General features: G+C 42.0%; 1 protein-coding gene and 1 long non-coding RNA gene across 5 annotated transcripts in view; one reads left to right on the forward strand and one right to left on the reverse strand.

Annotated features, from left to right (window-relative positions):
* The window catches only part of LOC149122541 (uncharacterized), a 354,460-nt gene that overhangs the window by 317,401 nt on the left and 18,575 nt on the right, over positions 1–18,484 (forward strand). The window contains exon 3 of the long non-coding RNA XR_016219673.1: positions 1–18,484. This exon is cut by the window's right edge and continues 18,575 nt beyond it. This is a non-coding gene — a long non-coding RNA (uncharacterized LOC149122541).
* The window catches only part of DUSP10 (dual specificity phosphatase 10), a 48,854-nt gene that overhangs the window by 6,021 nt on the left and 24,349 nt on the right, over positions 1–18,484 (reverse strand). The gene's annotated exons all lie outside the window — the stretch shown is intronic.

Genomic DNA, 18,484 nt, shown 5'->3' on the forward strand with positions numbered 1-18,484 from the left:
GTTGGTTCCTGATGTGTCAACTCTGACTTCAAGCAAAACAGAATCAGAGCACCTTGATCCCTTGTATTCAATTTTCAGAGACTCGTGCGTATACAAACCCTCTAGGAAGCCGCGAACAGATCCATGAATACATAGATTTGAGGTGGAGGCTGTGTTCTGCACCTCTCAAGAGTTATAGGCCTTGCATAAAAAGTTTAAACTGTGCCTGTTTCCACATTTTTAAGATACAAATATCTCCCAAGCAAGTACAGTCTCATTTATGGGGGTATATCTCATGTACCTCATTTATTCAAATACAATCAGATAGGTACATAAAGGTGTTCATTACAACATTATCTGTTTCATGGAAAAGACCAACTGTTGATGTACAATGTAATACTTTATCCATTTTAGTATTTTTTTTGTTATAATACTATTGGTTGAACTCTGTAATTAGCACACAATTATTCTTAGGTGTTTAAATTTAACTGAAAAGTGATCCCTGTTAAATATAATGAGTGGGAATAAGAGAGGGAGGAGATGTACAATTCGGGACATGCTCTATTGGACTTGCCCCAAATGGTGGAGTTAGAAACGTGCCAGGGGATTCCAATACAATACCATCAAGGTGGCATGTACCAATGCCATCTCACTAGTCCAAGTGGTCAATTTCAGTTCACAATTGATCACACTGATAGGTCTAAGAGTCAAAGGGATCACACAAACAAGACTAGCGTCTGCTAATACTAACTGATAGAATCAAAAAGGGAGAGAACAATCCAACATGGGAAGTGGGCTACACAGCAGACTCATAGAATGGCAGATGTCCTAAACAGCACTCTGGCCTCAGAATCAGCCCTTAAGGCATTCAGATCTGGCTGAAGAGCCCATAAGAGTATTTCAGGCATGGAAAGCCAAGACACTCTGGGAAAAAAAAAAAAAAAAAAAAAGAAGACCTAAATGAAAGATCTCTGTGAGTGAGATCCCAGTGGAAAGAACGGGGCCATCAAAGAAGGAGGTACCTTTCTCTGAAGGGAGGAGAGAACTTCCACTTTGACTATGACCCTGTTGGAATAAGATTGAAGTTGGCGAACTCAATAGGTTTCCATAGCCTTAGCAACTCATAACTAGAGCCGAGGGAGATTACTGACACCATAAACAAGAGTGTCAAATTGTTAAGTCAACAACAGGAGTCACTGTGCACTTACTCCTCATGTGGGATCTGTCCTTAATGTGCTGTCCAATGTGAAGTAATGCTATAACTAGTACTGAAACAGTATTTTACGCTTTGTGTTTCTGTGTGGGTACAAACTGATGAAATCTTTACTTAATATATACTAAATTGATCTTCTGTATATAAAGAGAATTGAAAATGAATCTTGATGTGAATGGAATGGGAGAGGGAGTGGGAGATGGGAGGGGTGTGAGTGGGAGGGAAATTATGGGGGGGAGCCATTGTAATCCATAAACTGTACTTTGGAAATTTATATTTGCTAAATAAAAGTTAAAAAAAGCAAGAAATTAAAATTTAAATTAATAATTAAAAATAAATTAAAAGAAAGCATTCATTCCATGGAATAGTATATAGCAATTAAAAGAGATGAAAACAATGACAATATTTCTATTTAATATTAAATGAAAAACATTTCAAAAATATTCATGAAAAGTTGAAGTACTGTGCAAAAAAAAAAAAAAACAATGAAGTTGGAACATGTAGGGATCATTATTGATTATTCACATTTTCCCTTAAGATTGTTGCACACTGTTTGACACACTGATGAGCCCAAAGCATTCTTCTGAGGCTCCAATCATACAATAGAGGAGGACATGACAAGCCTGAGACAAGGGGTTGCCATCATCACCACCAACTAACCTCTAACTCTAAGCAAGCAGAACTGACCTCCGGTCTTTAATTTGAAAAGAGGGAGAACATAGAGGACCCTTTTCAGCTGAAAGCCACAGGACACATCAGCCCCCGAAGAGAATGCCTGCCTCTCTTGATAGTTCAGGAGGTAAGGCCAAAAACACAGTGTGTGCAGGGTTCGGTCATGTGGAAGGAAGACAAGTCCCTCTGTCCACGAGTCCTTGAGCGTGACATGTTTGTCTCCATTCTGAGTCTCACCTTTGGTAACCAGAGCAGGAATCTCCGGACTGTGATCTGGACAGAGTCTCATGAGTTTCTCAGCTGACAGACACGAAGTCAGTTGAGTGAAACAGGGAAGTCACATTTTTAGTAAGGTAAGGTGATGTCACAAAGAAAATTCAAAGGGGCAATACTATGATCATTTACTCACCAGAAACCAGTCAAAACCTTTGTTTTTTAAAGAAAAAAAATAGCCCTAAACTCATTGTAATTGATTTTCCTAATTAAACTCTGCCCATATATATTATGAGATTTTTCTGCTATGAAATCTTGACAATAAAGTTTAGGCCCAAAGAGACATTTTTCAAAGTAGAAAGAAAAAAATAGAAAAACAGAAAAACTTCACCCTTCACCACTAAATACTTTAAAAAAAAACGTAAAACTTGTCATCATCACAGGGACTCTAAAGAGTTATTGAAAATCTGCTCAGTTTTGCCTCCATGGGAACCCAAGGAAGCGATTTCATACAGATTCTGTGATGGGAACCTAATTCACTTTTTCTTAAGAAAAAGGCAGTTGTTACATTTTTCCATATAAGATGAGAGGAAAGAACAAAACAACAAACTCAAAAGAAGTGACTGGGGAGGGGGGACTCTCTGTTCTTATTTAGGGTACTCAAGCTGTAACTTGTCTTAAAAGCAACTATTTTTTTTAAATGCAAGCCAGAAAACCGCACACACAGAAAAAAGCAGCGTAGAGCTTTTTAAAATTCTGTCTCTGCACCTCCTTTCCCAATGACATCAGCTGGAGGCTCCCCACCTGCCCAGTTGCCATAGCAGTTACACAAAGACATACAATGACATCAGTTGGCATGATATCAGCTCTTTGAGTGCAAACAATACAAGAAGAACTACTTTGTTTAAGGCCTTTGGTGCAACTGTGTTCTGGGGAGCCAATGATGTAATGCTAACAGGTGGCATGGGCCTTCCATTTGCCTAATGGGGGAAAAAACCCATGGGGGTGGGGGCCAAGGAGGGAATCTGAGACAAACACACACAGAATGCGCCGAATCACAGGGCGTGCTTATGTGCAAATTTATGTGTGTATTGCATGTATAAATCATGTGGGAACTCTGCTCATATTTGCAAGAGAGGCTAGAAAGGGAGTTATTATAATTCAAATACATTAGCCAGACAAGCACATTGTGATGGAGGGTCCGAGGAAGCAGTCTGTTCAGTTGCCAGTCGGCTGATCAACTTGGGCATCAATTCTCATTAAGGGTTATGCACGTCTATGTACTGTGGTTAAAAACTCCCTCTGTGCCTGGTGCTTAAAGCCAAAGGAACCAGTGGAGGCTCACAGTGGAGGGTTTTCAGAGAGAAGTCTGCAGGAAGCAGTGTTTTCTTCCTTTGGGGCGTGGAGCAGTTAGAACTGGAGGCTGCAGAGGGAGGGGGCGACTAAACGAATAGGGTGTTCTCTCCCATTCCTTTTCCCCAGTCCTCCCTCATCACGTAGCACCATAGGCCAAATTACTGATCACTTAATGAGGAGCTTTTATGATATTTGTTATGACTTGAAAAAAAATATTGCATGATAATTCACAAAGCAGAGACAGTGCCGAATGGTGTCTGAAATCGGGGGTTAGAAGTAGACAGATCCAGGATGCGGTTAGGAGTCCACCCTTCATAGGAGTTGGGAGACATGGTATAGATCACTCTCACTCATGAAGCCTCAGTTTACCAATCTATAAAGTGGTCATAACATCATCTGCCTACAGAGTGGTTGTTCAGGAAATCTAGTAAAAGTTCTGATATAAACCAGGTATTTGACAACTAACGTTGTATCACCCTAGTATCCTGTTGCCCTCACTTCAGGTGATGCTTGCATCTCCTGAGAGCCCTGTGTGCAAGCAGTGGTTCACAGGGGCATCAGGCCAGGCTGCTTGAGTCTGGATCCCAGCAACGGCAAACCCGAAAGATCAGATCTGGCCCATGTTGCTCCCCTCTCTGTTCCTCAGTTTCCCTATGTATAAAACAGGTATCCATGGGATGGGCACTTGGTTTAGCAGTTGGGCTACTGAATATCACACCTGAGTCCCATGTCAGAGAGCCTGGGTTTGACTCCAGGCCGCAGTTCCCTATTCCAGCTTCCTGCTCATACAGCCAACCTGGGAATTACCAGGTGGCGGCACAAGCACTGGGGTCCTTGCCATCCATGTGGGCTATCTGGATTGAGTCCCTGGCTCCCACCTGCAGCTCAGCCGAGTCCCAGTCCTCGTGGGTGTTTAGGGAGTAAATGAGTAGACAGGAGGATAAGATATCTCTTCCCTCTCTACCCCCACTCTTACTCTCACTCTCAGCAAAGCAAACAGGGATCATAATTGTACTTACATCGTGGGACTGCTGTAGGTGTTACACTGGTTAAGACAGTACTGTGAGACAATGTCTAGCACATGGTATACACTTGAAAAAATCACTTTGGGAAATGATCATTTTAAAGATCTAAAAAATACTGCTTAACATAAAGTCTCCAAGTGGTAAGCAAGCTCATATTTCAGAGATTTTACTTTGAAAATTTTATTTTAAAAAACCTAGGAACAAAGATCAGAACAATTCTAAAGTTTGAATAATATACTTTTGTCATAAGGAAAACAACAGGTCTGTAATCCCTCCTGGACAAATATATCTGATTTCATTTTGTTTGGTCTCATTTTCCCGAAAAGACTGTATGTCTGGATTCCTGATTTGTCCGGAGGATGACAGCATTTTTAAAACGAAAGTGCTCAGGGCAGAAGCTGTGGTGCAGCAGGTTAAACTGCTGCTGGTGACTCTCATCCCTTATAGGAATACCTGGAGCTGAGTTCCACTTCCCCTTCCAATCCAGCTTCCTGCTAATGCAGCTGAGAGGCAACAGATGATGGCCCAAGAGCTTGGGTTCCTGCCACCCACTCTTGCACGGCTGAATTTCCTGGCTCCTGGCCTTAGCTTGGTCCAGCTCCAGCTGTTGTGGGCATTTGCGGATTGAACCAGAAGATGGAAGATTTCTCCCTCCCACTCTATCACTCTGCCTTCTTACAAATAAATGAATCTTAAAAAAAAAAAAAATCACCATTGTTCTTCTCCCCTCCTCTCTGATCTCCCTAATCTCTACCACACTGGCTAACCTCCCTATGCACACAGAGCTTGTAGTTACCAGTGCAAATATTTTCAAGGCATGAGCACTAATGCTGAGGGGCAAACATTTTCAAGCCTTATCTTCAGACTAGGTTCCCTGCCAAAATGAGTCTGGTCAGTGCATCGATTCTGAATGGCAACAGCAAAGAATACCCAGCACCCTTAAAGTAAAATATGTGGGAATACCGCCCACTGGTTTCTTCCAAGAAAAGCTCAGATAAGTGACAGTCTCACTGAAGCAATGGATTCCAGCTTTCGTGGGAAGCCTCCCTTTATAGTTCATTTCAGCTCCCGTTGCTGTTTTGTCTCTTGCACTCCTAGAAAAAGAGGCCTCTATATTGTGATTCAGAAGCAATGTGCTGGGTAGGGAGTTAAAGAAGCCACATCCAAATGCAGAATTTACAAGCAAGAGATTTCCATATTCTAAAGATGGACAGCACTTTTACACACAAGCTCTTTGGTTTTCTGCTAAGCTGCCAAGTGAGAACTTTCCAGAAATTTAAAGAAAATTCCCACTGAAGGGCAGCAGACTTAATTAATGTCCAAGAAAAGTGTGTGTGTGTGTGTGTGTGTGTGTGTAAACACGCGCATGCATGCTAACATTGGACTCTACTGCAAGTTTGCTGCAGGCAGATTGATCACCCCTGGTTGTAGCCTGGTTTTTCTTACTGGGTGACCAGACTTTTAAAGTAAAATAGCACATTGATGAAAGTGGTGAAGAACAGAGATCAGACTGAGCTGTTTGAGTCAGAATCCTTGTTCATCTCACTCATCACCTGTGTTACCTTCGGCAAGCTATCTGATGTCTCTGCGCCTCAGTTCCTACTTCTCTGATTTGTATATAATTGTATCTATCACATAGGGCTCTAAATAAGGAGAAAATGCTATATAAAAGTTAGATATCATTTTTATAAGAGGAAGAAAGACTGATATCACAGAGATACTATCATAGGGGCTTCCCTAAAAGCAATGGTACGTCTCTCTTTTTTTTTTTTTTTTTTTTTTTTTTTTTGACAGGTAGAGTTAGACAGTGAGAGAGAGGGAGAGAGAGACAGAGAGAAAGGTCTTTCTTTTCCGTTGGTTCACCCCCCAAATGGCCACCAGGGTCGGTGCACTGTGCCGATCCGAAGCCAGGAGCCAGGTGCTTCCTCCTGGTCTCCCATGTGGGTGGAGGGCCCAAGCACCTGGGCCATCCTCCACTGTCTTCCCGGGCCACAGCAGAGAGCTGGACTGGAAGAGGAGTAACCGGGACAGAATCCAGCACCCCAACGGGGACTAGAACCTGGGGTGCTGGCGCCGCAGGCGGAGGATTAGCCAAGTGAGCTGCAGCGCCAGCCAATGGTACTTCTTTCGACCTATCCCCAGGGAGTGTAAATGTCTTTCTCAGGGAGCATGAAGGGTCACTGCACCAGACAGAATGAGTTGTGTGAGTGCTGTCTCCATAGGTGTCATGTACCAAATAAAGGGATAAAGAAACAGCTTTGCCACCCAGGGAAGAGACAGATCGTGCTGGTGGGGACTGAGTCAGGGGAGGGTTCCTATGATCTGGTCGCTTGACTGCTTCCCTCCAGCCAGTGTGGCTGGCTCACAGGTGAAATGTCCAATGTGTGAGCATGCATAAGCAAGGAGGCAGCAAAGCTCCTCAAAACCTCTTAAAACTAAATTACCCTCATGATCTTGACTTCAACATGTGGATTATTTGGCATGGTATGTTATTAAGTCTTGCAGGAAGCTCTACCTGTATGCAAATGAGCCCCTCACCTCATGGGGTTTTACTGTCTGGGCTCTGTGGGAGGAGATGTAAATTCTCACTGAATGTATCTTAAAAGCCCACTCTAGAAGGCAGTCTGTGATATATAAGGGAGCAGAGAGAGAGTTTACCAGGAGTTGGAATAGAGGGCCTGCCCCACGAGAGTTATATAACTTGCTGAAAGTGACAGAGCGTTCTGGGCTAGCTTCCTTAACTCTCAAATGAGGATACTACTGCCCAGATCTGTTGAAATTATTCAAGAAGGTTGGATAAAAAGCACCCATCCTGATATCTTTAGTAAGTATTTGGATAAAAGCCATCAATGGAATAAAAAAGCTAATAAGCAGGGGTCAGTACTGTGTGTGGTACAGCAGATTAAACCAGTGCCTGTGACACTGGCATCCTGTATGGGCAACCAGTTCAAGTCCCGACTGCTCCACTTCTGATCCAGCTCCCTGCTCACATGCCTGGGAAAGCAGCAACAGATGACCCAAGTCCCTGAGACCCTGCCACCAATGTGGGAGACCCACACAGAAGCAGCTTCCAGCTCTTGGCTTTAGTCTGGCCCACCCTGGTAATCATAGCCATTTGGGGAGTGAACCAGTGGGTAGCAGATCTGTCTGTCTCTCCTCTCTGTGATTCTGCCTTTCATATAAATAAATAAATCTTTAAAGAGAGAGAGAGCAAGAGAATCTAACAAGCACAGGAGGTGGCCAGATGCAGGAGTGTTGCTGGAGAGCAGTCATAGTAGGCATTGCCAGAGGGAGATATTGAAAGATGGTATCGCTGGGTCAGAGCAGTAAAGACTAGACTGTCTCCCCGAGGTAGTCCCAAGCAAAGGCGTAACCAGGGAAGGAACGGCCACACAGAGACCATGAGGGCAGCTCACTGCAGCTCTGCTTTCGGACAGGCTGGACTCAGTGCTGTTGGGTATGTTTGGACTCCCACAACCTTAGGGCAAAATGGGTCACAGAATGGGTGCTGGGTCTTGTGGTTGATGCTTGGAAACCTTGTTCCATTTACTTCTTTATGTCTTAAGGTTTCAGTAGAAAATCTAACTTTATCAATGGTCATATGCATCCTTAACAAATAAATTTCTTTTTTTTTAAGATTTTATTTATTTATTTATTTGGCAGGTAGAGTTACAGACAGTGAGAGGAAGACAGAGAAAAAGGTCTTCCTTCCATTGGTTCACCCCTCAAATGGCCTCTACGGCCAGCGCTGTGCTGATCTGAAGCCAGGAGCCAGGCACTTCCTCCTGGTCTCCCACGCGGGTGCAGGGGCCCAAGCACTTGGGCCATCCTCCACTGCACTCCCGGGCCACAGCAGAGAGCTGGACTGGAAGAGGAGCAACCGGGACTAGAACCTGGTGCCCACATAGGATGCCGGCACCTCAGGCGGAGGATTAGCCAAGTGAGCCACGGCGCCAGGCCCAAAATAATCATTTCTAAAAATGTTTCAAATAGAGGCATAGAAAAGTTATATACATGACATAGAGGTATAGAAAACCTTCATATATCTGTAATATTATATATTACTATATGAACACAACAATGTATTGAAAAATAATGGTACAAAAAAGAATCAGCCCTTAAGGCATGCAGATCCAGCTGAAAAGCCCATGAGAGTATTTCAGGCATGGAAAGCCAAAAGACTCTGGAAAAAAAAAAAAAAAAAAAAAAAAAAAAAAAAACCTAAATGAAAGATCTCCACGTGTGTGAGATCCCAGTGGAAAGAACAGGTCATCAAGGAAGGAGGTACCTTTCTCTGAAGGGAGGAGAGAACTTCCACTTTGACTACGACCTTGTCTTAATATGATCAGAGTCGGTGAACTCAAAAGGCTTCCATAGCCTTGGCAACTCATGACAACAGCCTAGGGTGATTACTGATGCCATAAACAAGAGTGTCAATTTGTTAAGTCAACAACAGGAGTCACTGTGCACTTACTCCTCATGTAGGATCTTTGTCCTTAATGTGATTTAATGCTATAACTAGTACTGAAACAGTATTTTTCACTTTGTGTTTCTATGTGGGTGCAAACTGTTGAAACCTTTACTTACTGTATGCTAAATTGATCTTCTGTATATAAAGAGAATTGAAAATGAATCTTGATGTGAATGGAAGGGGCGAGGGAGCGGGAAAGGGGAGGGTTGCGGGTGGGAGGGAAGTTGTGGGGGGGAAGTCATTGTAATCCATAAGCTGTACTTTGGAAATTTATATTCATTAAATAAAAGTTAAAAAACATACAGTTTCTACAATAGATCTTTTCCAGCAGCACTGGGGTTAGACTCAGCTGTGGAAACATTCCCAGAAAACTGGAAAGCACTTTGGGAGATATGCTAGATATCATATCAGAGTAATGGTTAGGACATTTTCTACAATGAAAATGTTATTATTCCTATTTTCATAGAAATGCTTATCAACCTCTAAATTTACACATGGCATTATTAGAGATTATAAGTATAAAGTTACAATTGTGGGGTGATTATATTTAGCTATCAAATCAATTTTGAAAATGGTAGAATAAAATTATATGGAAATATATTATTTTGTAATAATACATTATTTTGTAATAAAGTTAAAAATGAAAAAAGTAATATAAATATATTATATATAATATACACATATAATATGTAATATATATTCATATATAATATGTAATATAAATATATTACAGTATATATAATTGTATTGGCTTAAATATAAAATTTTAGTATTTTTATTTATAAATATTTGAATAAATATCCTATACTCTATTTCCTCAATAAGTTTAAGTGTTCATATTTTTTCTCAGGGTCACTCTATAAAAAATAGGCTTTGGTAAGTTAATATATGTATACATGCAGCCTCACTGTACGAGTAAAACTGAAGGACTGACACTTATTTCCATATTTTTTTTCTATGAATATCCAAATCAACAGCTTGAATGGAAGCAAAGCTCTTGAAGTGCAACACCACTCTTATTTTAATTTCTTTTGTATACAGGACTTAGAGATCTTTCCCAAGAAGACAGAAGATCTGCTGATATGCTAGATACCAAGAGGTGTTCTCAAGAAAAGTTATTGTGATAGGTGGTCAGTCTCTTTCCACACATAACTATGAAAAAGAAAAATAATGTGCAAAGAGCTCCCTGATGTCTATTCTGCCTAGGGACAAGCGATAGGAAGAAATCACTCCAAGAATCCTTCACAAAACTATCTTCTCAGACAAAAAGTTATTCTTGTCATAAATATCAACAAAATTGTGATTAATGTTTTAAGAGAAAAAAATTAAAGTCCTGAAAAGAATTTGCCTGAATTTGGGGTTATTTACAGTTTCATTGGATTTTCTGCTGGACTTAGAATTTAGGCCACTGAGACTTACAGAAAATCAGCATTACTTATGTAGTTATCCGGTATCCTGGTTCCTTTTTGTCCCTCAAATTAAGTGATATCCCTTTCACCTCAACAGATTGGTGGCTTCTAAAATCCATCAGCTTAAAATAAGCTAACAGTATTGACTATGACACTAGCAAGAACTAAAAACCATCACCTCCACTTCTTCCTAATCTTTATATAACTAGCAATATGCTTTCTTCACAAATTTCGGTTTCCTATACTTTTACAACTACTTTTAATCATTACCTTTTTTGCAGGGTTCCTGTATTTTTCTTATGTTTTCAAATACATTGCTTCCTTTGTTGATTAATGAAATTTTTGCAATGTCTTCAATACAGAGAATGGTTTTAAAATTCTTGCCTAAATGGCAAAATATGTATATGTGTATATATATATATACATATATTTATATAAAGAGGGATCTAACTTCATTCTTCTGCATATATATGTATATGAAATTAGATTCCTACCTCTAATCACATATAAATATCAACTAGATCGATCAAAGACCTAAATTTTAAGACTTGAGACTATTGTTGCCAGAGGAAATGTAGGGGAAACATTCCAAGACATTGGACAAGACCCCCAAAGCACAGGTAACAAAACAAAAACAAAACTAAACTAATGTGACTATATCAAACTCAGAAGCTTTTGCACAGCAAATGAAACACTCAATAGTGTGAAGAGACATCCAACAGAATGGAAAAATATATTTGAAAACCACCTATTTGACAAAGGATTAACATCCCAAATATATCAGGAACTTAAAAATTCAATAACAGCAACAACAACAAAACAACCAATGCAGCTGAGAAGTGGGCAAAGGACTTCAACAGGTAGTTCTTAAAAGAAGAAATACAAATGGCCAACAAATATATGAAAAAAATGCTGAACATCGCTAGACATCAGGGAAATGCAAATCTGAACAGTGAGGTATCACCTCACCCCTGTCAGAATGGCTAAATTGCAAAACACAAGAGAATAACAAATGCTGATGAGGATCTGGAGAAAGGCAAACACTACACACTGTTACAGGAATATAAATTAGTGCAGGCACTGTGGTAAACAGTGTGGAGGTTTCTAAAAAACTAGAAATAGACTTGTCATATGATCTACAAATCCCACTGCTGGGTATGTACCCCAAAGACTTGAACACAATCAATCAAAGAGATACCTACACCACCATGTTTACAGCAGCACTGCTCACAATAGCCAAAGCTTCGAAGCAACCAAGGTGTCTATCATCAGATGAATGGGGCCAGCGCTGTGGTATGGTAGGCTAAGCCTCTGCCTATGGCACCAGCATCCCATATTGGTGCCAGTTTGAGTCCCAGCTGCTCCTCTTCTGATCCAGCTCTCTGCCTATAGTCTGGGAAAGCAGTAGAAGATGGCCCAAGTACTTGGGTCCCTGCACCCATATGAGAGACCTGAAAGAAGCTCCTGGCTCCTGGCTTCGGATAGGCTCAACTTGCGGCCTTTGTGGCCATTTGAGGAGTGAACCAGCGGATGGAAGACCTCACTCTCTGTCTCTCCTACTCTCTGTAACTCTGCCTCTCAAATAAATAAATACATCATTAAACAAAGAAAATGTGGTATATATACACAATGGAATATTACTTAGCTATAAAAAACAATCCTATCATTTGCAGCAAAATGGATGCAACTGGAGGATGTCATGTTGAGTGAAATGAGCCAGACGAAGGCAAATATTGCATGTTCTCTCAGATGTGGAAGCCAAAATTAACAGAAGAAAAAAAGAAATATCTGTGTCAGTTTGCTGCAAATATAGTTTTGTAAAACTTTGTCAAATCAATGGTAAAAAATGTTATACTACTATATTTGTAATGATCTGTGATTACTTTAAAATTCACTGTATATGGGTGAAATGGTCATTTTTCCATTCAATTGCTGCTTATCATTGTCCATATTCCACTAAACAAGGGTTTTTTTTTTTTTTTTTTTTGCTTTTTACTTGTTAAACTCTGTATTCAGTGAAGTATTAAGCCTTTTTACTGTGATGTAAATTTAAATATGTTATCTCAAAAACTAAAAATAGGCAGGAGGGTAGAGGGGAGAGAAGAGGAGGGTGGGAGAAATGGAATATCATTATGTTCTTAGAATTGTATCCACAAATCACATTGTATCTGTTAAAAACTAACTAAATTAAATTAAAAATAAATGAAAATATAAAAAATTTAAAAATGGGTAATCAAATGAATACAAATTAATTATATTAAAAAATTAATGGAGAATTGTAAAGGAAACTAACATCTAAAACTTCAAATATGTGTACAAAAATAAAAATAAAAATTGTTCCTTAAATTGTGTATCAACAAAGAGAACTGAGGGTGGGAATTAGCTCAGCCATTAGGATACTAGTAAAGATCCTCTTTGAAATGCCCCTGTCACCTGCTGGATGCTTGTGTTTAGTTCAACTCTGGATTCAAGCTTCCTGCCAATGCAGACCCTGGGAGCCAGCATAGTTATGAACAACTTAGTTGGGTTCTTGCCACCCACCTGTGAGATCTAGAGATAGATTCCTGACTCTGGCTTTTAGCTGCCACTCATTGCAGGCATTTGGGGAGTGAACCCGCAGGTGGGAGCTCTCTCTCTGCCTCTCTCTTCTGTATCTCTCTTTCTCTATCTCTGCTTCTCAAATAATTTTTGTAAAGTGGAGGTGAGGGGCACTGAGTCAGAAAGATGCAATGATTTAGGAATTGTGGTTTATAAAAATTGAAGACAAAGTTTTAATTGGAAGCCTTACAACAAATTCAGATTTGACCCTGGAATGTGTCCTCACAGTTTAAAAGCTTCTTCTGCCCCTACCACCCAACCCTCCCGGTTCAGAAGTGGCCTCTGGTGTCTAGAGTCCCAGTCCTGTCTTCTAAGGAATGTGTACAGAAAGGGCTGGGGATCACATCCAGAGCCCGCTGAGGCTGCTCCACAAGGCAGCTTCCTGTTACCCTCCCATGAAGGGAGCTGCACTCCCAAGGCGTCTGTCCCACCCTCTCCACTTTAAGGCTTTCAAGAGTAACCAGTGTTTGGGATACCACAAGTTTAATTTGTGTGTATTTGAATAACATGGGCAGATTGTTTAAGAGGATACTTCACAAGTATGTAAATACAGTCTGTTTCTTTAAATCTGTTACCTCATTTATTTACATTAGAACAGAAAGCACTGCCAGAAGCAACAGCTGATGACAGTCATGCAATTTTCCACAAAGACAACAATTAAACAGCTTTGTGTTACTTTAATGAGCAGATGACTTTTATGTGAGCAGGATTCAAACTGTGAGATCTTGGAGTTCCCAGAGCCAGCAGCCCCCTCAGTGTGACAGAGAGGAGCACCCCTTGGCTCTCCCCTCTCCTTTCTCCCCTCTCCTCTCTCCTCTTCCCTCCCACTTTCATAGACCCATCAGGAGTCACAGGCCAGAGAAAAGAGAGGGAGCGATGTTTAAAGTCCAAGTAATTCACAGAGAATCTGTTCCAACTTCTTATAAAAGTTGAGAGTGTGATGGGAAGGATGGCTGAGCCCCTCCTCCATCTCTCTCCATCTCTCTCTCTCTCTCTCTCTCTCTCTCTCTCTCCCATGTGCGTGCGCGCGCACACACACACACACACACACCACACACACACAAAGGAACTGTTATGGCAAAGAATCCCGTCTTTACAACCACCCTCTCCATTCTGTCTCAAAAAGGCTTCAGTAAGAATCACCCAATAACCCCAGGGGGCTCACTGACTTCCCCAAGGCTCCTGCTCTGCCAGAGGACAGGAAGGTGACTTCCAGAATGGAAGGGTCAGAGCAAATCACCTTTCTGATGGGTCTTGAGTGCCCTCCATTCTCCCACTCCCCACCCCCAGGCCCAGCCTATGGGGTCTCACGTCTTCCAAGAGTTCTTCAGCTTCTAGACCATGTTTGACTCCCACCAATAAAAATGCCAATCAAAGAAAGCAAAATTAATTATCTTTAACTTTCAGGACAGGGCTTTGGGATTCAGTAAATGAGCAACTATCTGTTCAGAAGTGTGTCTATCAAAATATAAACCAGTGTCTGGGAGGAAGAGTGGGGTTTGAAGGACTGGGAAGTCCAGTGCCCTATGTTCCTGGAAACTCACAAGTTCAGGTTTCCTTCCAGCTTTTCCACTCTTCTACGTGTAAAGTTTACCTGTGCTAGGACAGACCAGCCAGTCCCGAGGGAGAAGGGCACACCAAAAACACATGGCTCCGTCCCTGGGTTTTCTTAGCAGACCCACTCCCAATCACATTAAGTTAGTTCTCACTTTTAGTCACATAATCTCTTATATCTAAGAGCAAACCCCTCCCCCCAACATTTCTAGGGCTCATGGAGGTGATCTACTTGCTAAAGATGTCCATGCTCTGGGCCAGCTCTGTGGCATAGCCGGTAAAGCCACCGCCTGCAGTGCCAGCATCCCATATGGTTAGAGTCCTGACTGCTCCATTTCCCATCTAGCTCTGTGTGGTATGGCCTGGGAAAGCAGTAGAAGATGGCCCAAGTCCTTGGGCCCTCGCACCTGCGTGGGGGACCTGGGAGAAGCTCCTGGCTCCGGATCAGCACAGCTCCAGCCATTGCAGCCAATTGGGGAGTGAACCAGCAGATGGAAGACTCTCTCTCTCTCTCTCTCTCTCTCTCTCTCTCTGCCTCTCCTTCTCTCTCTGTGTGTAACTCTGACTTTCAAATAAATAAATAAATCTTAAAAAAAAAAAAAAAGATGTCTACCCTCTTTCCCCCTCCATGCCCCTACCATTCAGGGTCCAGTGGGAGGAGACAGAGGATAAACATTCAAACACAGAAATTCTAAGAACTGTGAGGCTGCCCTCCAACTCCTGGGTGCTAGCAGAACCTTAATTGCATAAAACAGTGACAAGGACAGAATCCCATTCCTCTCCCAGACACAGTCCTCCTTAGGTACACCCTCCCGGTGGGTGAGCATCGACCCAAGCTCTCCCTGCAGCATGCTTCTGACGCTAAGAACATTTTTAGCTGGAAGCATTCCAGGTCTCTGGGAGGCTACTCTGCATCATGTTAGGGCTCCACCTTCTCTGCTTATTAAAAAGCTCAATACTTGTTAATCCATCAAGATGGATTAAAGGACAGGAAAAAAAAATCCATGAGATCATGCTGGAAGGATGGGAGGGAAGAATGTTAACAGAATAAGAGTGCTACAAAACACAAAGCCATATTTTTCCCAAGAGCTCCACCAGATACTCTGCATTATTGTTTAACGCCCTGAAGAGATGGAAAGCATTCTTGGCTTTCCAGTACAGGAGAAGTTTAAATAATCAAGCATCGCTAAACAAACAAACAGAGGAAAGCCCAGTAAAGCTCTTCATTAAACCAGACCCCAGTACAAAAGGAAAACAATTGTTTAACAATTCACTCCTCTCCCCGAGAACTACATTTATTTTAGACCCCAAATCAAACATATCATAACTTCACAGCAAGCAAAAGTATGTTTCCCAATGGGATTTAAGTAAAGTCCAATTAAATAAATCTCTAGAAATGCCAAGAGCAAGCCTCAAGGGAGAGCATACTTCTACTTTGAAACATTCCGCATTGGAAATTACATTCACAAAAGGTCATCTAGAAACTTCCATGGCACAAGTTACGGAGGAAAAGCAGGGAGCAAGGCAAGGTTACACAAGGGAAGCCCAGGCTGGGCTCTGCCACCACCATTGGATATAAAAGTGCCCAGTCAAAATTGTCTGTGCATCTTAGCCTGCTTTGAAAAAAACCACTTTGCGAAACAAACACCTTTGATGACCTCATAGATTTTAATATGATCTGTAGGTCAAAGGTCTGTGGCTTAGGGAATTCAGGAAGTGGAAGCGGAAAGGATCAAATGTCAGCATCCAAATTTAAAGTGTTTTCCTGAACCAGTGTTTGCAGTTGATGGAAAACATAGCAACAGCTTCCTCCAGTCACTGAGCTGAATTCTATATTTGGCAAGAAAACTAAGTAAGACTGAATATTAGCAATCAACTGTCAGATTCACCTTGCTAGCCATGCTCAACAGTCAGACCACCCCACAAGGGCTGAGCTTGGGAAGATCAACTGTCCAGGAAAGGTCTCTGGGCACTGGACATGTACAAGTCTGCATCATGTAAAGAGCTAGAATGTCCCAGCCCGGGCAGACCAGTACTGAAATGAAGGCAAAGATGAAACCACCTCAGAGTCCGCCCTTGGAGGAGGTGGCTAGAATTATTTACTGTCAACATGGACTTGAGGCTAAGTGGACAACCACACGAACCATGGTCAGTTCAACCCGGGATGTGTAGAAAGCAGACAGAGCCTGCTCCTCACTCTGGCACTGTTAGACTTTCCAGCCACATGCCCCTGCAGCCACACGTAGCTGTACGCAGGCTGAGAGAGGCCTGAAAGCAAGAACTTGGAAGGAAGCCCTTCTTTCTACACTGAAGTGACACTGGCTTCTAGCTCTCTGACCTCTTTTGCCACCTCTATAAATAAAATCAGGACACTGGATCATCCTGAAGTTTCTCCTCATTGCTGCATTCAGTAACTTCAAGGCAACTTTGCTCAACCAGATGTGGATGAACAATGGCAAGAATGAGGTCAGTGCTGGAGGATGTGTGAGGCCTGAGTAACTGGATTCATCTTCAGGGCCTTTGCCCTTGCTGTTTCCTCTTCCTGCAACTCCCTTCCCATAGCTCCTCACTGTGATGTTGTGATAAAATGACAAATGCATGCTTGGTCCCTACCCCTGCTTCCAGGCACACATATCCTACTACCCTTGGAAGCTCCAGAGAGGTGATGGTGTCTTAGGTATGAAGAGATAACTGGTGGCTGAGAGCCCCTAGATAGCTTAAATGGGGGGCTGGTTACCAGAAAGACCAAATCGTAGTTAAAGGGTCTGGGCTTTCAGCCCACTTCACAACCTTCAGGGAGGAGAGAGGGGCTGATGGTCAATGGTCTACTCAGTCATTTTACTTAATGAAGCCTCCCTTGACACCCACAACCGGGAGGTGCCTGGAGGGGCGGGTGTAGTAAGAAAGGGCATGGAAGCTCTGTGCCCCTTCCCCAGAACCTGCCCTAAGCACCTCTTCCATCTGGCTGTTCTTGTGTAATAGTCTAATAAAAAAGTATAAGTAACTATTTTGAGTTCGATGAGCTGTCTCAGCCAAGTCATCAAACCCAAAGATGGGGTTGTGGGAACCCCAATTACTGCTGGTCCATCTGGTGACTGTTTTCTGAAGTAGGGGACTAACTTGTAGGACTGAGCCCTCAATCTGTGGGTTCTGATGCTAATTCCAGATAGGCAATTCCAGACCTGAGTTAAGTTGTAGGACAAGTACTCTGTGTCAGCCGGGCAACTGCTTGGTGTGCAGGGAAGTGCTCCCAGAGTGTTCCGTGTTGTGAGAGTACAGAAGAGAAAAGTTCTCTTAAGACCCTTTAGACTCACATGGGTGACTCAGACCTCAGAACAAAAGTTGTCTTCTCAGGAGGATCTTCACTGTCATTCAATTTATCGCCATCCTCTCATCCATCTCTCTCTCTTTCTCTCTCTCCCTCACTGCCCTTCTCCCTCTCACCCTAACATGAAGCCTTATTTTCTTCAGAACACTTGGAAGTCTCTGAAATAACTAATTTCTTCCTTACTTAGTATCTTTAAAGCATGGGTCACAAGAAAGCCTAGGTGTTGTCTTAGAAGAAATATAGCATAAGTGTTCAGGGTATCAGGGGCAGGCTGCTTCTACAACTTTACAGTATAATCTTGACAAAGCTGTTTAACATTTTGTACACTACTTTCTTTTCTATACAATCAAATTAATAATAGTATCAGCATGCCACAATGGAGTGACTGTGAGAATTCAATGAGCTACTACATGGTAGCTATTAGTGAAAATTGTGGGTATTCAGTGTTTAGCATATTAAATATCTCCAGACCATATAAACATTGGGCTGTGATGAGAGATGACCAGTTCACTGTAAAGCACCTACTATGTGCTATCCAGCGTTATGCTAGGAATTTTGGAGATCTTTAAATGGCAAACCAAAAAACTTCCAAAGATAAATCTAATGAGAGAAAGGAGGGATGAAGGAGCACTAGAGGAAATTCAACAAAAGGAATATTTTAAAAAC

Source organism: Oryctolagus cuniculus, chromosome 13, assembly GCF_051225735.1.
Source record: "Oryctolagus cuniculus isolate XC-2025 breed Fujian yellow rabbit chromosome 13, ASM5122573v1, whole genome shotgun sequence".
NCBI lineage: Eukaryota > Metazoa > Chordata > Mammalia > Lagomorpha > Leporidae > Oryctolagus > Oryctolagus cuniculus.